Genomic DNA, 27007 nt, shown 5'->3' with positions numbered 1-27007 from the left:
GTTGAGAGCATGATAAACAGGCTGAACAGCTGGCTGCTGCTGAGACAGCCGAGGTCTTTGACAGTTGGACGACTGTGGCTGACCATGCCCATGCTGAGCCCCAGGTTGATGATGACCCTCTGGTGTCGACAGGGAGAGGTAAGGCAACATCTGGCAGAGATGCCACAGGCTATGTGCAGCCATGAGTGAACGATGGGAGAGTCCATCCAGACATGACAGCTGCCATGTCCCAGGCAAATTAGCACATGGCTTCCTCCATGGAGAGGATGGCGACCCTCATGGAGAGCCATATTCTACAGATGCCTGCTCACCTGCAAACCCTTGCCTCGACCATGAGCAGGATGCAGCAGCGGCTAGGCAAGAGAGGGACCAAGGGCCTGGAGATCTCTCTGCTCCTGGTCCTTCTCAGGAGAGCAGCGAGGTTCGTACAAGCCTTGAGAGGGAGGAGACGATCCAGCAGTCCATATCTGGGGTCTCTTCTCAGGGTGATTTCAATGTGGACACCAGCTCCTCAGCCCCTCTGCTGGTGAGTCCAGCTCCAGCAGCCTGGTAGTGTAAACTTTGATGCACAGGAAACTTGGTGTTTTTCTTTTCCCCTTTTGAAATCTTATTACCCCACTCACAATTGCACATTGTTGGCTTTGGGTTATCCCGCACAGGGCTCCCAATTACATGTTACGACCGAGGTGGGAGGAGTGCACTGTTTTTCTTTAGTTCCACTTCTCCACGGGTTACAACGTATATTTAAATGTTAACCCAGTTACTGATATGGCCAATTATATACTTTATTTTATTTCAGAATAAAATCCAACAACCAGGTTTCTTTAATAAACAACTAAATTATCAATTTATTATAAAACAAGACTTATTCAGTAAAGATGCAAAGCATTAACACACAGATTGAAATATGAAAGTTCCCTTTTAGATTAGCCCAACACACACACACACACCAGTTGAAGAAAAAAATAAAGACATTTTCTCTGCAGAGATTTCTTTACAAAAAAGGACAAAAAATACTTTGGCCAAATACTTGTTAATTCTTGAAGGAAAAGGAGAAGATATGGAGTGATATCAGTTGTCTCTTTATTCTGGTATCCAAAATACACACAGACGGCTGTCACCAGGAACTTTTTGGGGCAGTTCTCTTCAGGCAACTTTGAGGATTAGTCTAGCAGGCTTTCCAGGAGAAATGTGGCATCAGGGGTTTCAGCTATCACACACTGGATTCTCAGGTTTTCTCAAGAGGAGGAGAAAGGATGAGCTGGTTGCTTCTCTCTTAGCAGGCTGACCCCCAACTGATTCAAAATAATCCAAAATGAAACCAACTCTTGACCACCATAAATCTTGACATATCACTTCTCTGTAAACAGCTCCCCCTAGTCACCAAGGTTCCTATTGTTTATTTAGTTTAAGACATGTGACATCCAGTAATGATTGTTTTTAAACCAAGTCCCAAAATCCTTCCAGTGACCTTTTTAAAAAAGAAACAAAGTTCAGTATCTATGTAATCTCTTCGGTCCTCCAAAGGAGTCCATTTCCACAATTTTAAAACACTAGTCCTCTCAAAATATTTAAAAAATGGAAGTACTTTCAGAACAATATTGATCAATTGTCTCATTTGCTTCTTTCTTGGTTCATCGGAGAATAATTGTTTCCTATATTGCATTTTTCTTGGACATGAAATAAGTTGTTAGTGTATTTTTTGCTGAGTTGTAGTCATCTTGCGCAGGTGTAAGTATCTCAAAAATATTTTCCAATTTTTCACCTCCATTTTTTTCTCTCATCATCGGTGATTCCAAAACCCACCATTGTATCCTTGAATCAACACAGCCAGTTCTGCCAATGAGGAAACACAGATGAGGGCTTGGAGTGATGTCAAAATGTGATAGGTTGGGCATAGCCGTTGTCATCAGTGCAGCGATAGCGTGTTATCAAGGACCTAAGATAACGTTACTCAGGCACATTCGCACAGAAATTGTAAAAAGTTATAATGGCAGGTGGAAGAAACAAATGCATATTTCGTGGGGGTGCTGCAATCCCGCAATAAAATCTTCTCCATGATTTAAGCAGACCAAACTACCCTTGCATTGGTGAATGAGACAAAATGGCTGTCCTGTATTGCTGCACAAAGATATAAGACCTGCTGTGCACAAACCCCAACACTGTCTGAATTTGCCAATCTACATTACCTGGGGTTCACAACTGAAAGCACAGTGAATTATACTTGGATATATAGTAAATGCAGATCCCATCCTCATAGCCATTGTAACATCTCACATTGTAGATTTGCTATTGTAAATCTTTGGAAGAAATACCTTCTGGATTACTACTGTAAACTGAAACTTTATTATCGACTCCCTCTAGTGGCACACTGCACATGCTATACAAGAATGTATGGTGGCCTCAAATGAACAATACAGTACAAATCAAATTAACAATAACTGAACAATACACTACACTAACCATTTTCATTTAACATTCAACGGCATTACCATCGCTGCATCCTCTACCATCAACATCCTGAAGGCTACCACTAACTTCACTGGACCAGCCACATAAATACTACAACTACAAGAGCAGGTCAAGATCAAGGAATTGTGTGGCAAGTAACTCACCTCCTGACTCCTCAAAGGGTTTACACCATCTACAAGGCACAAGTCAGGAGTATGATTGAATATTCCCCGCTCGCCTGGATCAGTGTAGCTCCAACAACATTCAGGAAGCTGGACAAAGCAGCTCGCTTGAATGGCACCAATCCAGCACCTTAATTATTCACTCCATGCATCACAGGTGCAGCAGTGTGTACTATCTACAAGATGCACTGCAGCAACTCACCAAGGCTTCTTCTACAGCACCTTCCAAATCCACAATCTCTACCGCTTAAAAGACAGCAGGTGTATGTGAACACCATCACTTGCAACTTCTCCTCCAAGTCACACATGATCCTGACTTGAAAATATATTGCCCTTCCTTTATTGTTGCTGGATCAAAATCCTGGAAATCCCTCCCTAACAGCACTGTGGGTGTGCCTAAACTACACAGACTACAGCAGTTCAAGAAGGTGGCTCATCACCATTTTCTCAAGGGCAGTGAGAGATGAGCAATAAATACTGGCCTAGCCAGCAATAGCCACATCCTAAGAACAAAGAAAAATCCCATGTAATGAAACAGAATTTGACTGATGATCCCAGTATTTGCTGGAGTGGGGCACCTCAAGGCATGCCCCATTTGTTACTCTTTTTTCCTCACCCTTCGGCTCAAAAAACGTTTGTCCTGAAAGTTGCTGAAAGTGCAAACTGATAACGGGGCATCTAGAACTTTGGTGAATGATGGTCTCAACAGTCTTAACCAATCCTTAACCAATGAGATTTCAGGATCAAGAAAGAAACAGGGAATGAGAGAGAGTGAAATAGTCAAATCCAATACAGAAAGAAAAGTAGCGAAAGAGAAAGAAAAATTGGATTGAGAGAGAGAAAAAAGAGGCAGAAAGGAAAAGTAAGAAAAAATTGTTAACATTTAAAATGTTAAACATCTCTCACAACAGTTTACTACCTTTAGCAATGAGACTCCACAGTTTCAACTGTTCCCTTTCTGGACCAGAGTGCTTCAGTCACATTGCAAGAATATAAATCACATCACTAAAAAGGATCCTTACACTCTTAAGTAGCAGCCATAACTTTCTGTGTCAAGTTGAATGGGTAATTAATGTGCAAATGCACCAATTTCTTGAAACCCACAGGGAAGTTGAGGGTGAATTGCCACTTTCACAAGGCTAATGGCGCAGCAGCACAGATCATTCGGCAACTTATGGCAATTCACAATTCACAGGCTATCTCTTCCTCACCACTAGTTGCTGGAGATTTTACACATTAATATTATCAAGCGTCATTTAACTTGTGGTTAATTTGGCAGCAAAATCTGGGCCACTCAGTCAGTGTAAACCAATGACCCTGATAATAAAGAATTGTCAAGTCTTCCCACAATGACAAACTGCTGGGTTGGACTTCACCACTAGAGGTCCTCAAATACTCACAGAAGAAAATGGTTTGTGGTGTTCATTTTCCCGAAATAATTTTGGTTTTGTGACTGTTATATTAAGGTTTTTATACCACAATGTACTGAATTAAATACATGATGAAATTCTAACATTCAGCTAGTGTATTACAAAATCATTCCAAGTATTTCATGTCTAACGAGAGATGCTGAAAGGGTGGTCAGTGGTAGAATAATGTTGAACTTTCTATCTAACAAAGTGCCTGCTTGTACACAGTAGCAGGTGGAATTTTCAAGGAAGTCAGAATGCCCATTGTCTGCAGCCAGTATGAATTAGGCCAGCAGAACTGAGTCAGTGCAATTCTGTACTTAAATATCACTAAAGAGCACTTACTGTAAACTACAGTTCCATCAACATTGCCTGGCAGCTCATTTTAAGCTGTTGGAACAATATTAATTTATTTTAATATTGATACTGACAAAAGGTAATTGCAAGCATAAAAAAGGCTTTTGATAAAGTCCCCAACAGGAGGTTGATTAGCAAAATTAAAGCACATGGGATAGGAGGTAATGTACTGGATTAAGGATTGGTTAACAGGCAGAAAACAGAGAGTAGGAATAAACAGGTCATTCTCACGTTGGCAGGCTGTGACTAGTGAAGTACTGCAAGGATCAGTACTTGGGCCCCAGCTGTTCACAATATATATCAATGATTTGGATGTGGGACCCAAATGTATATTTCCAAGTTCGCAGATGACACAAAAATAAGTGGGAATGTGTGTTGTGAGGAAGATGCAAAGTGGCTTCAAGGGAATTTGGACAGATTTAGTGAGTGGGCAAGAATGTGGCAGATGGCATATAATGTGGAAAAATGCGACGTTATCTATTTTGGTAACAGGAATAGATGTGCAGAGTATTTCTTAAATGGTAAGAGATTAGAAAGTGTCCTCATCATTAAGTTACTGATTAAGAAGGTTAATGGTATGTTAGCCTTTATCGCAAGACGATTTGAGTACAGGAGTAGTGAAATCTTGCTTCAATTTTATAGAACCTTGGTTATACCGCACCTGGAGTACTGTGTGCAGTTTTGGTCCCCTTATTGTAGGAAGGATATTATTGCCATAGAGGGAGTGCAATGAAGGTTCACCACACTTGTTCCCGGATGGCGGGACTATCCTATGAAGAGAGATTGGGGAAACTAGGCCTGTATTCTCTAGAGTTCCGAAGAATGAAACCAACAAAATACCTAAAGGGATAGACAGGGTAGATGCAGGTAAGATGTTACTCAGAGGGTTGTGAATCTTTGGAATTCTCTACCCCAGAGGGCTGTGGAAGCTCAGTCATTGAGTATGTTTCAAGAAGAGATTGACAGATTTCTAAATACCAATGACATAAAGGGATATGAGGATTGTATGGGAAAAAAGCATTGAAGTGGATGGTCAGCAATGATCGTCTTGAATGGCAGAACAGACTCGATGGGCTGAATGGCCTGTTCCTATGTTGCTATGTTCCTATGTTCCTATGATACAGTGCAAACTCCACAAAAGTGGAACTGCTGGCATATATGGTTAATTAGCAATGTATAATTATTTTTATTGTTTCATGGGATGTTGGCATCGGTGGCTAGGCCAGCATTTATTGCCCATTCCTAATTGCCCTTGAGAAGGTGGTGGTGAGCTGCCTTGAACTGCTGCAGTCCATCTGGTGCAGGTACTCCGACAGTGCTGTTAGGAAGGGAAAGGATATTGTTCCAGCAACAGTGAAGAAACAACAATATATTTCCCTGTCAGGATGGTGTGGGATTTGGAGGAGAACCTGCAGGTGGTGGTGTTTCCATGCTTCTGCTCCCTTTGTCCTTCTAAGTGGTAGAGGTCACGGGTTTGAAAGGGGCTGTCGAAGGATGCGTGGCAAAGTGCATCTTCTATATAGTACACATTGTTGCTATTGTGCGCCAGTGGTGGAGGGAGTGAATGTTTAAGGTGGTGGATTACTGCCGATGAAGTGGGCTGCTTTGTCCTGGATGGGTGTGGAGTTTCCTGAGTGATGTTGGAGCTGCACTTATCCAGGCAAGCGGGAAGTATTCCATCACACTCCTGATTTGTGCCCTGTAGATGGTGGATAGGCTTTGGGAAGTTGGGAGGTGGATTACCTGCCGCAGAATTCCCAGTCTCTGACCTGCTGTTATAGCCACGGTATTTATGTGGCTGCTCCAGTTCAATTTGTGATCCATGGTGACCCCTAGAATGTTGATAATGGGGGATTTGGTGCTGGCAATGCCTTTGAATGTCAAGGGGAGATGGTAGATTCTCTCTTGTTGGAGATCATCATTGCCTGGTACTTGTGAATGTAACTTGCCACTTATCAGCTCAAGCCTCAATGTTGTCCAGGTCTTGTTGCATATGCAGACGGATTGCTTCAGTATCTGAAGAGTCGCGAATGGTACTGAACATCATACAATCATCAGAGAACGTCCCCACTTCTGACCTTATGATGGAGGGAAGGTCATTGCTGAAGCAACTGAAGATGGTTGGCCAAGGACACTACCCTGAGGAACTCCTGGGGCTGAAATGATTGACCTCCAACAACCACAAACATCTTCCTTTCTGCTAGGTATGACTCCAACCAGTGAAGAGTTTCCCCCTTGATTCCCACTGACTTCAGTTTGGCAAGGGCTCCTTGATGCCAAACTTGGTCAAATGCTGCAATAATATCAAGGGCAAACACTCTCACCCCACCTCTGGAGTTCAACTCGTTTGTCCGTGTTTGGATCAAGCCAATAATGAGGTCATGAGCCGAGTGGCCCTGGGGTGGAACCCAAACTGAGCATCGGTGAGCAGGCTATTGCTATTTAAGTGGCGCTTGATAGCACTGTCAATGACACCTTCCATCACTTTGCTGATGATTGAGAGTAGACTGATGGGGCGGCAGTTGGCTGGGTTGGACTTGTCCTGTTTTTTGTGGATAGGACATACCGGGGCAATCTTCCATATTTCGGGTAGATGCCAGTGTTGTATCTGTACTGGCACAGCTTGGCTAGGGGCATGACTAGTTCTGCAGCATTAGTCTTCAGTACTACAGCTGGGATTTTGTCAGAGCCCATAGCCTTTTCTGTATTCAGTGCCTTCAGCCGTTTCTTGATATCATGTGGAGTGAATCGAATTGGCTGAAGACTGGCATCTGAGATACTGGGAACCGCAGGAGGAGACCGAGATGGATCATCCAATCAGCACTTCTGGCTGAAGATGATTGCGAATGTTTCCGCCTTGTCTTTTGCAATGATGTGATAGGCTCCCTCATCAATGAGGTTGGGGATATTTGTGGAGCCTCCTCCTCCTGTTGCATAACTGTCCACCACCATTCATGACTGGATGTGGCAGGACTGCAGAGCTTTAGGCTGATCCGTTGGTTGTGGGATTGCTTATCGCTGTCTATCGCATGCTACTTCTGCTGTTTGGCATGTCCTGTATTATAGCTTCACTGGGTTGACACCTCATTTTTAGGTATGTCTCTTGCTGCTCCTGGCATGCCCTCTTCCACTCCTCAGTGAACCAGGGTTGGTCCCCCCGCTTGTTGGTAATGGTAAAGTGAAGGATATGCCTGCCCATGAGATTACAGATTGTGTTTGAATACAATTCTACTGCTGCTGAATGTTCACTGCGCTTCAAGGATGCCCAGTCTTAAACTGTCAGATCTGTTCTGAATCTATCCCATTTAGCACAGTTGTAATGCCACACAACACGATGGAGGGCATCCTCAGTGTGAAAATGGGACTTAATTTTCACAAGAATTGTGAGATGGTCCCTTCTACCTACACTGTCATGGATAGATGCATCTGCAACAGGTAAGGATGAAGTGTAATAGTTTTCTCCCTTTTGGTGGTTCCCGCACCACCTGCCACAGGCCCAGTCTGGCAGATATGTCCTTGAGGACTCAGCCAGCTCCGTCACTTCCTATACTTCCTCACACCCTGCCTCCTGTAAGGATTCCATTCCATTCTCCCAGTTGCTCCCTCTCCGACGCATCTGTTCTGATGGTGCAACCTTCCACAACAGCGCTTCTGATATGTCTTCCTTTTTCCTCAACCGAGGATTACCCCCCACTATGGTTGACAGGGTCCTTGACCGTGTCCGACCCATTTCCCACATTTCTGCCCTCACCCTTTCCCCTCCCTCCCAGAACTGTGACAGGGTTCCTCCCTTGTCCTCACTTTTCACCCACCAGCCTCCAAATCCAAAGGATCATCCTCTGACATTTTTGCCACCTCCAGCGAGATGCCATCACACAGGAACGCAGGAACATAGGAGCAGGAGTAGGCCATTCAGCCCATCGAGCCTGCCCCGCCATTCAATATGATTGTGGCTGATCATCCACTTCAATGCCTTTTTCCCACACTATCCCCATATCCCCTTACGTCATTTGTATTTAGAAATCTGTCAATCTTTATTTTATTACTCAATGACTGTACTTCCGCAGCCCGCTGGGATAGAGAATTCAACCAAACACATCTTCCCCTCCCCTCACTTGTCAGCATTCCAAAGGTACCATTCCCTCTGCGACACCCTGGTCCACTCCTCCATTACCCCCGACACCTCTTCCCTTTCCATGAAATCGCAGGAGGTGTAATACCTTTTACCTCCTCTCTCCTCACCATCCAAGGCCTCAAACACTCAATTTGCGTTTGGTCTCCCTAATGTAGAGGAGACCACACTGTGAGCAGTATACTAAATTGAAAGTACAAGTAAATCGTTGCTTTACCTGGAAGGAGTGTTTATGTGGTTCCTATGTCTATCATGTTCTCAAAGCCATTGTCATCTTCCAGGGTATGGATGTTTTGGTTTCTTTCCCTACTCATTCGCCCTGTTACTCTGGCTCTGGTGACTCATCGTCCTTGTTCTGCACATCTTTTCCCAGTGATTGGCCTTTCTGCAAGATCTGCAGATTGATCCATATGTGAGACATTTCCTTCTGTCTGTGGTCGGCCACAGTTCCTGTCAGGTGTACATTCTTTCGTTTTTGTTTCCCTGCATCAATCCTACTGCCTTTCTCTTGATTTAACTGAAGTCTGGCTTTTTAGGTAGACAGTGACTTTATCTGTCTGCTTGTGGCTTCATGTGCTCTGGCAGTGTCTGCATCCTGCGATATTGTGAGCTTCTACTTTCCAATTAGCACTTTCTATACTTCAGGATGTGCAGAGCCCCAAATTAGCTGATCTATCAGCCCTTCATCTGTGTTCCTAAATTTACATTTTCTGGGTGCATTTTTCAATCTTGTTACAAAATTGTCAATAGGTTCATCTAGTTCCTGTCTGAGGCCTTGAAATTCATATTGGAGGTCCAATGATTTGATTTTGGTTGGAGATGGGTACTGAATCTTTCAAAACTTTTGTCTGGGTGTCTGTTGTCCTCTTCAGTTAGTTCCCAGCTGTTAAATAACGGTGATTGGTAGAAGAATTGGAGGGGACATGAGGAAATACGTTTTTCACCCAGAAGGCGGTGGGTGTCTGGAATTCTCTGCCAGGAATGGTGGTGGAGGCAGAAACCCTCAACTCATTTAAAAGGTACCTGTCCCTCCAATTCTTCTACCAATCACCATAAATGTGTTCCCCCCGGTAAATGACCTCTCAGCCAGAGGAAACAGGTCCTTCCTGTCTACTCCATCTAGGCTCCTCATTATTTTGTATACCTCAATTAAGTCACCCCTCAGCCTCCTCTGTTCTAAGGAAAACAACTCTAGCCTATTCAAAATTTCCTCATAACTGCAACTTTCAAGCCCTGGTAAGATTCTTGTAAATCTCCTTTGCACTCTCTCCAGAGCAATTATGTCCTTCCTGTAATGTGCTGACCAGAACTGTATGCAATACCTCAGCTGTGGCCTAACCAGCATTTTATACAGTTCCAGCATCACATCCCTGCTTTTGTATACTATACCGCGGCCAATAAAGGAAAACATTCCATATGCCTTCTTCACCACTCTATCAACCTGTCCTGCCACCTTTAGGGACCTGTGGACACGGACTCCAAGGTCTCTCACTTCTTCCACCCCTCTCAATATCGTCCCATTTATTGTGTAGTCCCTTGCTTTGTTTGCCCTCCCCAAACGCATTACCTAACGCTTCTCTGGATTGAGTTCCATTTGTCACTTTTCTGCACACTCAACCAAACTATTGATATCATTCCAGAGTCTACAGCTGTCTTCTTCACTATCAGCTACAGAGCCAATTTTTGTGTCATCAGCAAATTTCCCAATCATGCCTCCCATATTAAGTTCAAATCATTAATATATACCACAAATAGCAAGGGACCCAACACTGAGCCCTGTGGCGTGCCACTGGAAAAACGTTTTCCATTCGCATAAACATCCATCGACTACTACCCTCTGTTTCCTGTCACTGAGCCAAATTTGGATCCAACCTGCCACATTCCCCTGTATCCCATGGGCTTTCATTTTATTGACCAGTCTGCTATGTGGGACCTTGTCAAATATCTTACTAAAATCCATGTAGACCACATCCACTGCACTACCCTCATCAATCCTTCTTGTTACTTTCTCAAAAAACTCTATCAAATTAGTAAGATATGACCTTCCCTAAACAAATCCATGCTGACTATCCCTGATTAATCCGTGCCTTTCTAAGTGCCAGTTTCTCTCAGAACTGGTCCTAATAATTTACCCACCACCGAGGTCAGTCTGACTGGCCTATCCCTCGCACCTTTTTTAAACAATGGTATAACGTTCGCAGACCTCCAATCCTATGGCACCTCACCCGTATCCAGTGATGATTTGGAAATGATGCTCAGCGCATCCACTATTTCCTTCCTGGCTACCTTTAAGAGCCTGGGATACAATCCATCTGGTCCTGGTGATCTATCCATTTTCAAGGATGTCAGACCCTCTAGTACTTCCTCTCTGATTATGCTTATCGTATCGAATATTTCACACTCCTCCTTTACTACAATGTCTGCACCAGTCCTCTCCTTTGTGAATACAGAGACAAGAAACTCATTAAGAACCCTGCCCACATATTCTGCATCCACGCACAAGTTCCCTTGTATAACTCTGATAGGCCCTACCCTTTTCCTTAGTTATCCTCTTGCTCTTAATGTACTGATAAAACATCTTTGGGTTTTCTTTGATTTTAGCTGCCAATAATTTTTCATGTCCTCTCTTTGCTTTTGTAATTTCCTTTTCTACTTCATCCCTGCATTTTCTATACTCCTCTAGGCTTTCTAAAGTATAAAGTTTTTTATGATTGTCATAAGCTTTCTTTTTCTGCTTTAACTTCTTGAACTTACCCAGTAAACTTCTAGATAACTAGGGTGCTCTAGATTTGGCCGCACCACCCTTTATCTTTGTGGGGATATGCCTGCACTGTGCCCTGTAGAATCGCACTTTTGAACGTCTCCCACTGGTTTGCCACTCATTTTCCTGCAAATAGCTGTATCGAGTCCACTTTTGCTAGATCACCTCTCAGTTTTGTAAAATTTGCCTTCTCCCAATTTTACTTTTACTTCTGTTTTATGATTATGCTAAAACTAACTGTATTATGGTTGCTATCTCCAAAATTGTTACCTGCTGTTACTTCATCCACTTGCCCAGTTTCATTACCGAAGACTAAATCTAGAGTTGTACCTCCTCTTGTTGAGCTTATAATGTGCTGACTAAAAAAAGTACTGTTGAATGCAGTTCAAGAATTTTGTGCCCTCTGTGCCCTCACATTGTTTGTATCCCAGTTGATATTAGGGTAGTTGAAATCCCCAACTATTAATGCCCTATAGTTTTTGCACTCAGAAATTTGCCTACATATTTGTCCTTCTATCTCCCTCTCACTATTTGGGGGTGTATAGTTTATGCCTAGTCCCCTTTTTATTTCTGAGCTCCACCCACATGGCGTCATTTGATGATTCATTTAGCATATCATCCCTCCTCACAGCTGTTATTGATTCCTTAACCAATAATGCTACACCCCCTCCTTTTTTATCTCCCTCTCTATCCTGCCTGAAACTTTATATCCAGGGATGTTGAGCTGCCATTCTTGCTCCTGTTTAAGCCTAGTTTCCATTATAACAATGATATCATGTTGCCATGTGTCTGTGCCCTCAGCTCATCGGCTTTATTTACTGTACTCCTTGCATTTAAATAAATACCTTTTAACACTGCCAAATCCCTGTATGCACACTTTTTAACCTTTGCTTCTTCTGTCTTTCAGAGTCACTCGCTAATTTTCTGCCTCCCGTTCCCTGCCCTGAAATTGTCCTATCTGAAACTGTTCTCAGGTTTCCATCCCCCTGCCAATCTGGTTGTGATAATCTGGGATAGAGTTCGAACAGATCTAGCAAATCAAATCTGAGCATCCATGAAGCACTGTGGGCCATCAGCAGCAGCAGAATTGTATTTAACCACAATCTGTAACCTTACGGCGCAGAATATCCCTCACTCCACCATTACAATCAAGCCAGGGGTCCAACCCTCATTCAATGAAGAGTGCAGGAGGGCATGCTAGGAACAGCACCAGGTAAACCTAAAAATGAGGTGTCAACCTGGTGAATCTACAACATAGGACTACATGCATGCCAAACACCAGACGCAGCATCTGATAGACAGAGCCAAACTTTCCCATAACCGAAGGATCAAATCCAGGCACTGCAGACCTGCCACATCCAGTCATCAGTGGTGGTGGACAACTAAACAACTAACAGGAGGAGGAGGCTCCAAAAATATCCCCATCCTCAATGATGAGGGATCCCAGCAGTGACACCAACTCAGTTTGAGTTTTGCTAGGGACACTCAGCTCCAGATATCACTACAGCCTTGGTCCAACATGGACAAAAGTGCTGAACTCCAGAGGTGAGGTGAGAGTGACTGTCCTTGATTTAACGCAGCATTTGACCAAGTATGGCATCAAGGAGCCCTAGCAAAACTGGAGTCAATGGGAATCGGGGGAAAACTGTCCGCTGGTTGGAGTCATACCTAGCGCAAAGGAAAATGGTTTGTGGCTATTGGAGGTCAATCATCTCAGCTCCAGGACATCACTGCAGGAGTTCCTCAGGATAGGGTCCTTGGCCAAACCATCTTCAGCTGCTTCATCAATGACCTTTCTTCAATCATAAGGTCAGAAGTGCGGATGTTCGCTGATGATTGCACAATGTTCAGCAACATTCGCGACTCATCAGATACTGAAGCAGTCCGTGTTCATAAGCAGCAAGACGTGGACAACATTCAGGCTTGGGCTGATAAGTGGCAAGTTACATTCGCATCACACAAGTGCCAGGCAATGCCCATATCCAACAAGAAAGAATTCAACCATCTCCCCTTGACATTCAATGACATTATCATCGCTGAATCACCCACTATCAACATCCTGGGGGTCACCATTGACCAGAAATTGAACTCAACCAGCCATAAAAGTACTGTCGGAGGCTGTGAATTCTGTGGTGAGTAACTCACCTCCAGACTTCCGAAAGCCTGTCCACCATCTACAAGGCACAAGTCAGGAGTGTGATGGAATATTTTCCACTTTCATGGTTGAGTGCAGCTCCAACAACACTCAGGAAGCTCGTTACCATCCAAGACAAAGCAACCCACTTGATTGGCACCCCATCCACAACCTTCAACATTCAATCTCTTCACCACCGATGCACAGTGGCTGCAGTGTGTACCATCTACAAGATGCACTGTAGCAACTCACCAAGGTTCTTAGATAGCCGCTTCCACACCTGCGACCTCTACCATCTAGAAGGAGAAGGACAGCAGATGTGTGGAAAGACCACCACCTGAAAGTTCCCCTCCAAGCCACAGACCATCCTCACTTGGAACTATATCGCTGTTCCTTCACTGTAACTGGGTAAAGATTCTGGAACTCCCTTCCTAACAGCACTGTGGGTGTACCTACCTCACATGGACTGCAGTGGTTCAAAAAGGCAGCTCACCATCACCTTCTCAAGAGCAATTAGGGATGGGCAATAAATGCTGGCCTAGCCAGCAACTCCCACATTCCATGAAAGAATTAAAAAAAGCAGATAAAAAAATGATGACTATTGAAATAAAGCACCTGAAGGAAGATGTGTATTGCCAAAATTCCCAAGGAATCAGCCTTGTTAAGTGAGTCTGTGAATAAACAGTATGCTTGGTGTATTTTGCTTGCTACATTCCATGTGTCAGGGTAGATGCACACCGTGCACTTTTAAAAGTTAGCTATGCCAGTGCATTTGGAAAATATCTGCCCATTTGTTCGACTGCTGGGCATTCATCCTCTGTGAGACAGTACCAAGACAGGTCAGTGTGGCACACCACTTGTTACATCTTGCCAACCAGAAAATGACCCAATTATGCCCACTCTCTGTTTCCTGTTAGCTAACCAATCTTCTATGCATGCCAATATGTTACCCACTACACCATGAACTTTTATTTTCTGCAATAACCTTTGATGTGGCACCTTATCAAATGTCTTCTGGAAATCTAAGTAGAATACATCCACCGGTTCCCCTTTATCCACAGCGCATGTAACTCCCTCAAAGAACTCCAATAAATTGGTTAAACATGATTTCCCTTTCACAAAAGCATGTTGACTCTGCTTGATTACCTTGAATTTTTCTAAATGCCCTGCTATAACATCTTTAATAATAGCTTCTAACATTTTCCCTAAGACAGATGTTAAGCTAATTGGCTTGTAGTTTCCTGCTTTCTGTCTCCCTTTTTGAATAAAGGAGTTACATTCACTATTTTCCAATCTAAAGGAACCTTCCCCGAAGCTAGGGAATTTTGGAAAATTAAAACTAACGCATCAACTATTTCACTAGCCACTTCTTTTAACACCCTAGGATGAAGTCCATCAGGACCTGGGGACTTGCCAGCCTGCAGCTCCAACAATTTGTTCAGTATCACTTCCCTGGTGATTGTAATTTTCTTGAGTTCCTCCCTTCGTTCCATTCCCTGACTTACAGCTAATACTGGGATATTACTTATATCCTTTATAGTGAATACTGATGCAAAATACCTCAATGAGCTGTCTGTGACAGCCTCCCTGGAGAGCTGTAGTCTTTGCTGACAATGTCACTCAGACATTTGGTGGTAGATGATGTGAGTCCTGTAGACTCTCTGGTGTACATGGCCCCTTCTTGGCCTGGCCAGCTGCTGCTGCTCTCATCGTGGAGCTTCAGGGTCAGGTGCAGCTGTCTCTTGGGCCTCCCCCCATCTGAGGTGCCTCAACAGGCCAAGGGGATCCAAAAATACACAGCGAATGAGACCATGCCAGGTGTCCTGGGGCCTTGGGATCACTTCAGATACAGAGACAAGCCTGCCTAGGCAACTATGCTTATCAATATTTGTTTGTCTAAATGCCTGCACATATAATTGTATATGTGCATAAGTCACTGAAGGTGGCAGGACAGGTTGAGAGAGAATACAGTATCCTGGGCTTTATTAATAGGGGCATAGAGTACAAGAGCAAGGAAGTTATGTTGAACTTGTATGAGACACTAGTTTGGCCTCAGCTGGAGTACTGCATCCAATTCTGGGCGCCGCACTTGAGAAAAGACATGAGGGCATTGGAGAGAGTACAGAAAAGATTCACGAGAATGGTTCCAGGGATGAGGAATTTCAATCATGAAGATAGATTGGATAAGTTAGGAGTGGTTTTTTTTGGAGAAGAGATGGCTGAGAGGTGATTTGATAGAGGTATTCAAAATCATGAGGATTCTGGACAGAGTAGATAGAGAGAAGCTGTTCCCACTCATGAAAGGATCGAGAACGAGATGGCACAGATTTAAAGTATTTGGTAAGAGAAGCAAAAGTGACACGAGGAAAACCTTTTTCACGCAGCGAGTGGTTAAGGTCTGGAATGCACGGCCTGAGAACGTGATGGAGGCAGGTTCAACTGAAGCATTCAAAAGGGAATTAGACAGTTATATGAAAAGGAAGAATGTGCAGGGTTATGGGGAGAAGGCAGGGGAATGGAACTGAGGGAGTTGCTCTTTCAGTGAGCCACTCTTTCAGAGAGCTGGTGTGGACACAATGAACCGAATGGCCTCCTTCTGTGCTGTAACGATTCTGTGATGGCTTTTTTTCTAGTTTGCTGTGAGTTACTGGAATGGTTAGAGGCTTTGGTTTGGATCATATTCAAATGCAGATTTCTTCTCAGTTGTTTTGCTGAAAGGTTGGCAGGAGTACAAATTTAATGAATTGGACTCATTGTTGTGGGGAATCTACAGATGTGGACTGTAGCCAGCATTTACCTCATGTGTAGGCATGTTCAATTGTTCTATTGAATAGAAAATAGGACTATGTTAACTCTTTTTATTCTTGAAAACAAAAGATCACTAATTTCAGGCTAGGTTGTGCAATTATGGGAGGTGGATTACATTCTAGAGTTTCAACTGTGGTATGAATGCCGCCTCTCTCTCCTGGCTGTAAGGATTGTTTGCAAAGTAAAATGTTCCTAATAGGTATGGGCCCATGGTACAATACTATCCTTAATTTGGAACTGTATTAGCAATCTCACCCAGAGGCAGGCTATGTGGAAAGTAGAAAATGCTCGCACTTGTGAATTGGAATCATTGGATAGAGTAGACAAAGCTTTACACCTGTTTGTGTCTAATGCTTTAGGTCATGAAGGGATTTGAAAACAACAATGTGATTTTCAAAATTGAGGTGTTGCCAGAATGGGAGCAACTGCAGGTCAGTGAGCACAGGATTGATGGGTGTGTAGAACTTGCTGCAAGTTAGGATATGGTGCAACAGAGTTTTAGATGACTTCAGGTTTACAAAGCATGTAAGGGGGCGGCCATCCACTTCTGGAAAGACACGGGTCCATGTTTATTTTTTTAGATCATGCACGATTCTGTAATGAACAAGGATGAATCATTTTGGAGTAACTTAAAATATACTAATAAACCCACAACTCTGTTTTGCATACAAAAAACAAAAAGCACATACACCTGATGACATTCTCTGACATAAATTCAAGAAAAGAGGAAGCTTGGATGCTAACTCATAGAGTAAGCACGACAGAAAGACAAAATTCTATACTTACACAGGATGTGGACATCGCTGACTCGGCCAGCATTTATTTCCCATCCCTCACTGCCCTTGAGAAGATGATGGTGAGCCACCTTCTTGAACCGCTGCAGTCCATGTGGGGTAGGTACATCCACAGTGCTGTTAAGGGAGTTCCAGGATTTTCACCTAGCAACAACGAAGGAACGGCGATATAATTCCAAGTCAGGATGGCATGTGTCTTGGAGGGGAACTTGCAGGTCATGGTGTTCCCATGCATCTGCTGCTTTTGTTCTTCTAGGTAGAAGTCATGGGTTTGGAAGGTGCTGTCTAAGGAGCCTTGGTGCATTGCTGCAGTGCATCTTGTAGACAGTACACACTGCTGCCACTGTGCGTCAGTGGTGGAGGGAGTGAATGTTTGTGGGGTGCCAATCAAGCAGGCTGCTTTTTCCTGGATGGTATTGAGCTTCTTGAGTGTTGTTAGAGCTGCACTGACCGAGGCAAGTGGAGAGTATTCCATCACACTCCTGACTTAGATAGGAACATAGGAGCAGGAGTAGCCCATTCAGCCCATCGAGCCTGCTCCGCCATTCAACACGATCATGGCTGATCATCCACTTCAATGCCATTTTTCCACACTATCCTCATTTTCCCTTATGTCATTTGTATTTAGAAATCTGTCAATCTCTACTTTAAACATTTTCAATGACTGAGCTTCCACAGCCCTCTGGGCTGGCGAATTCCAAAGATCCACAACTCTCTGAGTAAAGAAATTTCTCCTCATCTCTGTCCTCAGTGGCTTCCCCCTTATTTTGAAATTGTGTCCCCTGGTTCTAGACTCCCCAACCAGGGAAAATATCTTACCTGCATCTACCCTGTCTATCCCTGTAAGTATTTTGTAGGTTTCAATGAGATCACTTCTCATTCTTCGAATCTCTAAAGAATACAATCCCAGTTCCCCCAATCTCTGTTCATAGGACGGTCCCGCCATCCCGGGAACAAGTCTGGTGAACCTTTGTTGCACTCCCTCTATGGCAATAATATCCTTCCTAAGGTAAAGGGACCAAAACTGCACACAGTACTCCAGGTGCGGTCTAACTAAGGTTCAGTACAATTGAAGCAAGACCTCACTTCTCCTGTACTAAAATCCTCTTGCAATAAAGGCTAACATACCATTAGCCTTCTTAATTGCTTGCTGCATCTGCATGTTAGTTTTCAGTGACATATTGACAAGGACACCCAGGTCTCTTTGTACATCTGCACTTTCTAATCTCTTACCTTTTAATAAATACTCTGCACATCTATTCCTCCTACCAGAGTGGATAACCTCACATTTTTCCACATTACATTCCATCTGCCATGTTCTTGCCCACTCACAAAATCTTTCCAAATCCCCTTGAATCCGCTTTGCATCTTCCTCACAACACACATTCCCACCCAGTTTTGTGTCATCCGCGAACTTGGAAATACTACATTTGGTCCCCACATCCAAATCCTTGATATATATTGTGAATAGCTGGGGCCCAAGCACTGATCCCTGTGCTACCCCACTAGTCACAGCCTGCCAATGCGAGAATGACCCGTTTATTCCTACTTTCTGTTTTCTGCCTGTTAACCAATCCTTAATCTGTGCCACTATATTACCTCCTATCCCATGTGCTATAATTTTGCTAACAAACCTCCTGTGGGGGACTTTATCAAAGGCCTTATGAAAATCTAAGTATACCACATCCACCGACTCTCCTTTATCAATTCTGTTCGTAACATCCTCAAAAAACTCCGAACAGGTTCGTCAAACATGATTTCCCATTCATAAATCCATGTTGACTAAACCCGATCAGATCATTATTATCCAAGTGTCCATTTATCATATCCTTTAGAATTTATTCTAGCATTTTCCCAACGTCTGATGTAAGGCTAAAAGGTCTGTAATTCCCTGTTTTCTCTCTCCCTCCCTTCTTAAATAGTGGGGTGACATTTGTGACCTTCCAATCTGCAGGGACTGCTCCAGAATCTATAGAATTTTGGAAGATGATCATCAATGCATCTACTATCTCCATAGCTACCTCTTTCAACACTCTGGAATGTAGAATATCAGGTCCTGGGGACTTATCAACCTTCAGCCTCATTCGTTTCTCCAATACTACCTTCTTACTAATACTAATTTCCTTCAATTCCTCATTCCCCCAATCTCTAATTCTGGGAGATTACTTGTATCTTCCTCAGTGAAGACAGAAACAAAGCAATCATTTAGCTTCTCTGTCATTTCTCTATTCCCATTATATATTCTCCTCACTCTGCCTTTAATGGACCCACATTTGTCATAGGAAAACGTTTCCTTTTTATGTATCTATAGAAGCTTTTACAGTCCATTTTTATATTTTTTGCTAACTATATTCATATTCTATTTTTCCTTTATCAGTTTCTTTGTCCTCCTTTGCTGTGTTCTAAAATCCTCCCAAACCTCAGGTTTACTACTATTTCTGGCAACTTTATAGGCCTTTTCTTTTAATCTTATACAATCCTTAACTTCCTTTGTTACCCACAGTTGACTGCCTTTACTTTTAGGGTTTCTGTGCTTTGAAGGAATATATAGCTGCTGTAAACTATGTAATATATTTTTAAAGACTATCCATTGTCTATGTACTGTCATACCTTTTAATGTATTTTCTCAATCCACCTCAGCCAATTTGCCCCTCATACCTTCATAATTTCCTTTGTTCAAATTTAACACCCTGGCTTTCAAATATAATGTAAAATTCCATCATAACATATCATATTATGGTCACTCATCCCTAAAGGTTCTTTTACAACAAGATTATTAATTAACCCTTTCTCATTACATAATATGAGATCTAAAATAGCCTGGTCTCTAGTCGTTTCCTCAACATACTGCTCTAGAAAACCATCCGTGACACACTCCATCTTCCATAGAACTAGTTCTCATTCAGTTTACCTAGTCTATATGTAGATATAAGTCACCCATAATTACTGCATTACTCATACTACATGCTTCTCTAATCTCCTGATTAATTCCATGCCCCACACTACTACTACCATTTGGTGGCCTATAAACAACTTCTTTCAATGTTTGCTGCCCTTTGCTGTTTCTTAGCTCCACCCAAACAGATTCCACATTTTGTCCTTCCGATTTGAAATCCTCCCTTACTAATGTACTGATCCCATCCCTTATTATCAGTGCAACACCACCTCCTTTTCCTTTTTGCCTGTCCTTCATAAATGTCGAATATCCTTGAATATTCAGTTCCCAGTCTTGCTCACCCTGTAGCCACATTTCTGTTATGGCAATTAGATCATATCCATTTACTTCTATTTGGGCCTTTAACTCATCTACCTTGTTGCGAATACTGTGTGCATTCAGGTAGAGTGCCCTTAACCTTGTCTTCCTGACATTCTGCATTCTGAGCCTAGTTGATACTCACCTTTGTTTCGCCTGCCTTCTAATGTCACTTGCTATTTTTCTACCTCCTGTTAGCAACTTTACTTACTTCCAATCTGAGCTACCCCTCAGGTTCCCATCCCCCTGACAAGCTAGTTTAAACCCTCCCCAACAGCACAAGCAAATCTCCATGCGAGGATATTAGTTCTGGTCCTGTTAAGGTGTAGCCCGTCCATCTTGTTCAGGTCCCACCTGCCCCAGAACCAGTCCCAATGCCTCAGAAATCTGATGCCCTCCTTCCTACACCAATTCTACAGCCATGTGTTCAATCGATCAATCCTCCTATTTCTCTGCTCATGAACACATGGCACTGGGAATAATCCTGAGATTACTGCTTTGGAGGTCCTGCATTTTAATTTCCTTCCTAACTCCCTAAAATCTGCCATCAGGACCTCATCCCTCTTCCTACCTATGTCATTGGTACCAATGTGGACCACGACCTCTGGCTGTTTACCCTCCCCCAGAAGGATGTCCTGCAGCTGCTCCACGACATCATTGACCCTGGGACCCGGGAGGCAACACACCACCCTGGAGTCATGAATTCTGCCACAGAAACGCCTGTCAGATCCCCTGACTATCGAATCCCCTAACACTATTGCTCTTCCACTCTTCTTCCACCCCTCCTGTGCAGCTGAGCCACCTGTGGTGCCACGGACCTTGTTCTGACTCCACTCCCCTGAGGAACCATCGCTGTCAACAGTATCCAAAATGGAAAACCAATTAGCAAGCAAGATAGATTCAGGGGACTCCTGCACTGCATGCCTGGTTCTCTTAGACTGCCTGGTGGCCACCCATTCCCCCTCTGCCTGCATGCTCCTAACCTGCGGTGTGATCACCTTCCTAAACGTGCTACCCATGTAGTCCTCTGCCTTGCGGATGCACAACAGTGACTCCATCTGCCGCTCGAGTTCCGAACCCAGAGCTCAAGCTTCTGTAGCTGGTGACACTTCCTGCAGATGTGTTAGTCTCGAACACATGGTGCGTCCATGACTTCCCACATGCTGCAGGATGTACATTCCACTTGGCCGAGCTGACCTTCCGTAACATAACTTTTAAAACTTTTTATTACAATGAGAAGTAAAATAACTTATCAGTTACTCACCAATCAACTTCTCACCTGTACCGAAGACAGAGGCAGCTACTGGAGGTCACTCAAATTTATTTTCTTCTTAATTTATTATTCCCTCCTTACCGAACTCCCTCAATTACCAAACTCCCTTCTTCACACTCCGTACCCACCAGCAGCACTCAATGCAGACAAGCAGAACTGAGAGTCCCCCGAATTTATACACTGAAAACAATGCTGTGTCAGCTCTGCTAGAGCTCTGCTAAAGCTCAGAAACCAGGTTAAGCTAGCTATCTCATTAGCTTCAGCTACACTCAGTCTTAGTATACCCCTGTTTAAAACTGCAAGAAACCTAGCTTACCTCTTAACTGAAACAGGAATTTCAATTAACTGCTCGATGTAAACAAATCAAAAACTAGGCTTGAGAGATTAATCCTTAAAATTCACTCACTTACCAAACTCCCTTCTTCACACTCAGTGCAGACTTGTGCTTTGTAGATGGTGGACAAGCTTTGGGGAGTCAGGAGGTGAGTTACTTGCTGCCCAGCCTCTGACCTGATCTTGTAGCCATAGTATTTATATGGCTGATCCACTTCAGTTTCTAGTTAATGGTCACCCCTGGATGTTGATAGTGGGGGATGTCAAGGGGAGATGGTTTGATTGTCTCTTGTTGGAGTTAGTCATTGCCTGGAACTTGTGTGGCGCAAATGTTACTTGCCACTTATCAGCTCAAGCCTTTATATTGTCCAGGTCTTGCTGCATATGGACACGGGCTGCTTCAGTATCTGAGGAGTTGCGAATGGTGCTGAACATTGTGCAGTCATCAGCATAGATCCCCATTTCTGACCTTACAATGGAGGGAATTTCATTAATGAAACAACCGAAGATGCTTGGGGCTAGGACACTGCCCCGAGGAATGCCTGCAGTGATGTCCTGAAACTGAGATGATTGACCTCCAACAACCACAAACATCTTCCTTTGAGCCAGGTATGACTCCAATCAGTGGAGAGTTTTCCCCCTGATACCTATTGACTCCAGTTTTGCTAGGGCTCCTTGATGCCACACTGGGTCAAATGCTGCCTTGATGTCAAAGGCAGTCATTCTCACTTCACCTCTTGAGTTCAGCTCTTTTGTCCATGTTTGGACAAAGGCTGTAATGAGGTCAGGAGCTGAATGGCCAATGAGTCAGTGAGCAGGTTATTGCTGAGTAAGTGCCGCTTGATAGCACTTTCGATGACACTTTCCATCACTTTGCTGATGATAGGGAGTAGACTGATAGGATAGTAATTGGCTGGGTTGGATTTGTTCTGCTTTTTGTGTATAGGAAGCACCTAGGCAATTTTCCATGTTATCGGGTAGATGCCAGTGTTGTAGCTGTACTGGAACAGCTTGGCTAGGGGCACGCTCAGTTCTGGAGCAAAAGTCTCCGGTACTATTACTGGACTGTTGTCAGGGCCCACAGACTTTGCTGTATCCAGTGCCATTCAGCCGTTTCTTTATATCATGTGGAGTGAATTGGATTGGCTGAAGACTGGCATCTGTGATGTTGGGGACCTCAGGAGGAGGCTGAGATGGATCATCCACTTGACATTTCTGGTTGAAGATTGTTGCAAATGTTTCAGCCTTGTCTTTGCACTGATGTGCTGGGCTCTCCCATCGTTGAAGATTTGTGGATTCTCCTCCTCCTGTTAATTGTTTAATTGTCCATTGGATGTGGTAGGACTGCAGAGCTTAGATCTGATCTGTTGGTTGTGGGACCGCTTAATTCTATCTATTGCATGCAGCTTCTGCTGTTTAGCTTGCATGTAGTCCTGTGTTGTCGCCTCACTGGGTTGACACTTCACTTTTAGCGTTTGTGCCCTGGCTTGATGGTAATGGTAGAGTGTGGGATATGCCAGGCCATGAGTTTACAGATTGTGGTTGAATACAATTCTGCTGCTACTGATGGCCCACAGCACAGTTTTGAGTTTCTAGATCTGTTCAAAACCTATCCCATTTAGCACGGTGGAAATGCCACACAACATATTGGAACATGGGAACATAGGAAATAGAAGATCATGGCTGATCTGTCCCAGTCCTCAACTTCTCTTTCAGGCCTGTTCTGCCTAACCCTCGACTCCCCGAGATTTCAAAAATCTATCTACCTCCTCCTTAAATATATTTAGTAACCTAGTTTTCACAACTCTTAGAGGTAGAGAATTCCAAAGATTCACCACCCTCTGAGAGAAGAAGTTCCTTCTCATATCAGTTTTAAATGTGTGCCCTCTTATTCTGTAACTATGTCCCCTACTTCGTGATTCCCCCACCAGTGGAAACATATTTTCAACATCTACCCTGTCAAGCCCCCTTCAAATCTTTTACGTTTCAATAAGATCACCTCATTCTTCTAAACTCCAACGAATAAAGGCCTAACCTGTTTAGCTGTTCTTGATAAGACAACACTTCATTCCAGGAATCAGCCTAGTGAACCTTTTCTGAACTCCTCCAATGCTAGTATATTCTTCCTTAAATATAGGGACCAAAACTGTACACAGCGCTCCAGCGGTGGCCTCACCAACACCCTGTACAGTTGTAACAAGACTTCCCTATTTTTTTTTACCTCTAACCCCCTATCATTAAAGGCCAAAATTCCATTTGCTTTCCTAATTACTTGCTGCACCTGCATGCTAACTTTTTGTGTTTCATGTACAAGAACACCCAGATCCCTCTGTACTGCAGTATTTTGTAGTCTTTCTCCATCTAAATAATAATCTGCCTTTTTATTCTTCCCACCAAAGTGGATGACCTCACACTTTCCCACATTGAACACCATCTGCCAAGTTTTTGCCCACTCACTTAACCTATCTATGTCCCTTTGCAGATTCTTTGTGCCCTCATCACAACATGCCTTCCCACCTATTTTTGTATTGTCAGCAAATTTGGATGCACTACATTCTGTCCCTTCCTCGAAGTCACTAATATAGATAGTAAATAGTTGAGGCCCGAGGACCGATCCTTGTGGCACCCCACTAGTTACGGCTTTCCAACCTGAAAAAGACCCATTGATCCTGACTCTCTGTCTTCTGTGTGTTAGCCAATCCTCAGTCTATGTCAACATGTCACCCCCAATACCCTGAGCTCTTATTTTGTAAAATAACCTTTTATGTGGCACCTTATTGAACGCCTTCTGAAAATCCAAATGTACTACATCTAACAGTTCCCCTTTATCCACTCTGCTTGTTATATTCTCAAAGAACTCTAACAAATTTCTCAAACATGATTTCCCTTTCATAAAACCATGTTGATTCTGCTTGATTGCATTATGTTTTTCTAAATGTCCTGCTATTTCTTCCTTAATAATGCACTCTAGCATTTTCCCAATGACAGATGTTAAGGTAACTGGTCTATAGTTTCCTGCTTTCTGTCTCCCTCCTTTCTTGAATAGGGGCATCACATTAGCGGTTTTCCAATCCGCTGTTACCCTACTGGAATCAGTGAGTTTTGGTATATTATGACCAATGCCTCCATTATCTCTGCAGCCACTTCTTTTAAAACCCTTGGATGCAGGCCATCAGGTCTTGGCAACTTGTCTGCCTTTAGTCTCCTCAGTTTGTCCAGCACCTTTTCCCTTGTAATAAAGATTGTTACAAGTTCCTCTCTCCCATTTACACCCTGCTCATCTATTATTGTTGGGATGTTTATAGTGTCCTCCACTGTGAAGACCAATGCAAAATATTGGTTTAAATTATCTGCCATTTTCCTGTTCCCTGTTATTAATTCCCCATTCTCATCCTCTAAGGGTCCCACAGTTACTTTGGCTACTCTCTTCCTTTTTATATACCCGTAGAAGCTCTTACTGTTTGTTTTTATATTTCTTGCAGTTTACTCTCTTAATCAATTTTCTCCCTCTTCATTAGTTTTTAAGTCATCTGCTGCCAGTTTCTAAAAAATTCCCAATCCTCTGGCCTACCACTAGCTTTCGCCACTTTGTACGCCTTTGTTTTTGATTTGATACTCTCCTTAACCTCCTTTGTTTTCCACGGGTGGTTAATCGTTCTCATCGAGTCCTTCCTTCTGACCGGAATAAATGTTTGCTGAGTGTTATGAAATATCTGTTTAAAAGTCTGCCACTGCTTCTCTACCGACTTTCACGTGTAGTCTATTTTCCCAGCCCACTTTAGACAACTCTTTCTTCATACCTCTGTAAATGCGCTTGTTTAAGTTGAAGACACTGGTTTGAGACCCAAGTTGCTCACTCTCAAACTGAATTTGAAAATCTACTATGTTATGATCGCTTCCCCCTAGAGGATCCTTAACTATGAGATCTCATATTAATCCTACCTCATTACACATTACCGAATCTAAAATAGTCTGTTCCCGGGTAGGTTCTGCAATGCATTGTGGCGCAGTGGTTAGCACCGCAGCCTCACAGCTCTCGGGCCCCGGGTTCAATTCTGGGTGCTGCCTGTGTGGAGAATGCAAGTTCTCCCTGTGACTGTGTGGGTTTTCGTCGGGTGCTCCGGTTTCCCCCACAGCCAAAGACTTGCAGGTGTTAGGTAAATTGCCCCTAGTATAGGTAGGTGGTAGGGAATATGGGATTACTGTAAGGTTAGTGTAAATGTGTGGTTGTTGGTCGGCACAGACTTGGTGGGCCGAAGGGCCTGTTTCAGTGCTGTATCTCTAAATAAATTTAAAAAAATAAAATCCCTGATGCACTCTAAAAATTCGTCTTCCATGCTACCCTTGCCAATTTGATTTGTCCAGTCTATATGCAGATTAAAATCACCCATGATAATTGCAGTGCCCTTCTTACAGGCCTCCATTATTTCCTGATTAATATTTTGTCCTACAGAGTGGCAACTCCTCGGGGGCCTATAGACCACTCCCACCTGTGATTTGTTTCCCTTGCTATTCCTTATTTCCACCCAAACTGATTCTACATCACAATCTATTAAATCTATATCATTACTCACAACTGCACTGATCCCTTCCTTTAATAACAAAGCTACCCCACCTTCTTTTCCTTTCTGCCTATTCTTCTGGAACGTCGAATATCCTTGAACATTGAGTTTCCAGTCCTGGTCATCCTGCAACCATGTCTCTGTGATAGCTATCAAATCATATTCATTTATTTCTATCTCTGCTTTTAGCTCATGTATCTTGTTACAAATTCTACGTGCATTCAGATAAAGAGCCTTAAGCTTTGACTTTTTACCATTTTTACCTACTCTGGTTCTAATTTCGCTGTTCTCTTATGCTTGCATTCTCTGTCCCTTCCTGTCACACTCTGATTAAATGTATGCCCCTTCACTACACTGCACCTCTGCTCGCTCATTACTTTTCGACTTTTTAAACTTCCTTTCAATTGAACTCTGCCCCCCACTATTTAGTTTAAAGCCTTATCTACAACCCGAGTTATACGATTCACCAGGACACCTGGTCCCAGCATGGTTCAAGTGAAGCCCATCCCAACGGAACAGCTCTCTCTTTCCCCAGTACTGGTGCCAGTGTCCCATGCA

Source organism: Heterodontus francisci, chromosome 1, assembly GCF_036365525.1.
Source record: "Heterodontus francisci isolate sHetFra1 chromosome 1, sHetFra1.hap1, whole genome shotgun sequence".
In the NCBI taxonomy this organism is placed as follows: Eukaryota; Metazoa; Chordata; class Chondrichthyes; order Heterodontiformes; family Heterodontidae; genus Heterodontus; species Heterodontus francisci.
The sequence above is the reverse complement of the archived record's forward strand: the minus strand, read 5'-3'. Positions refer to the sequence as shown.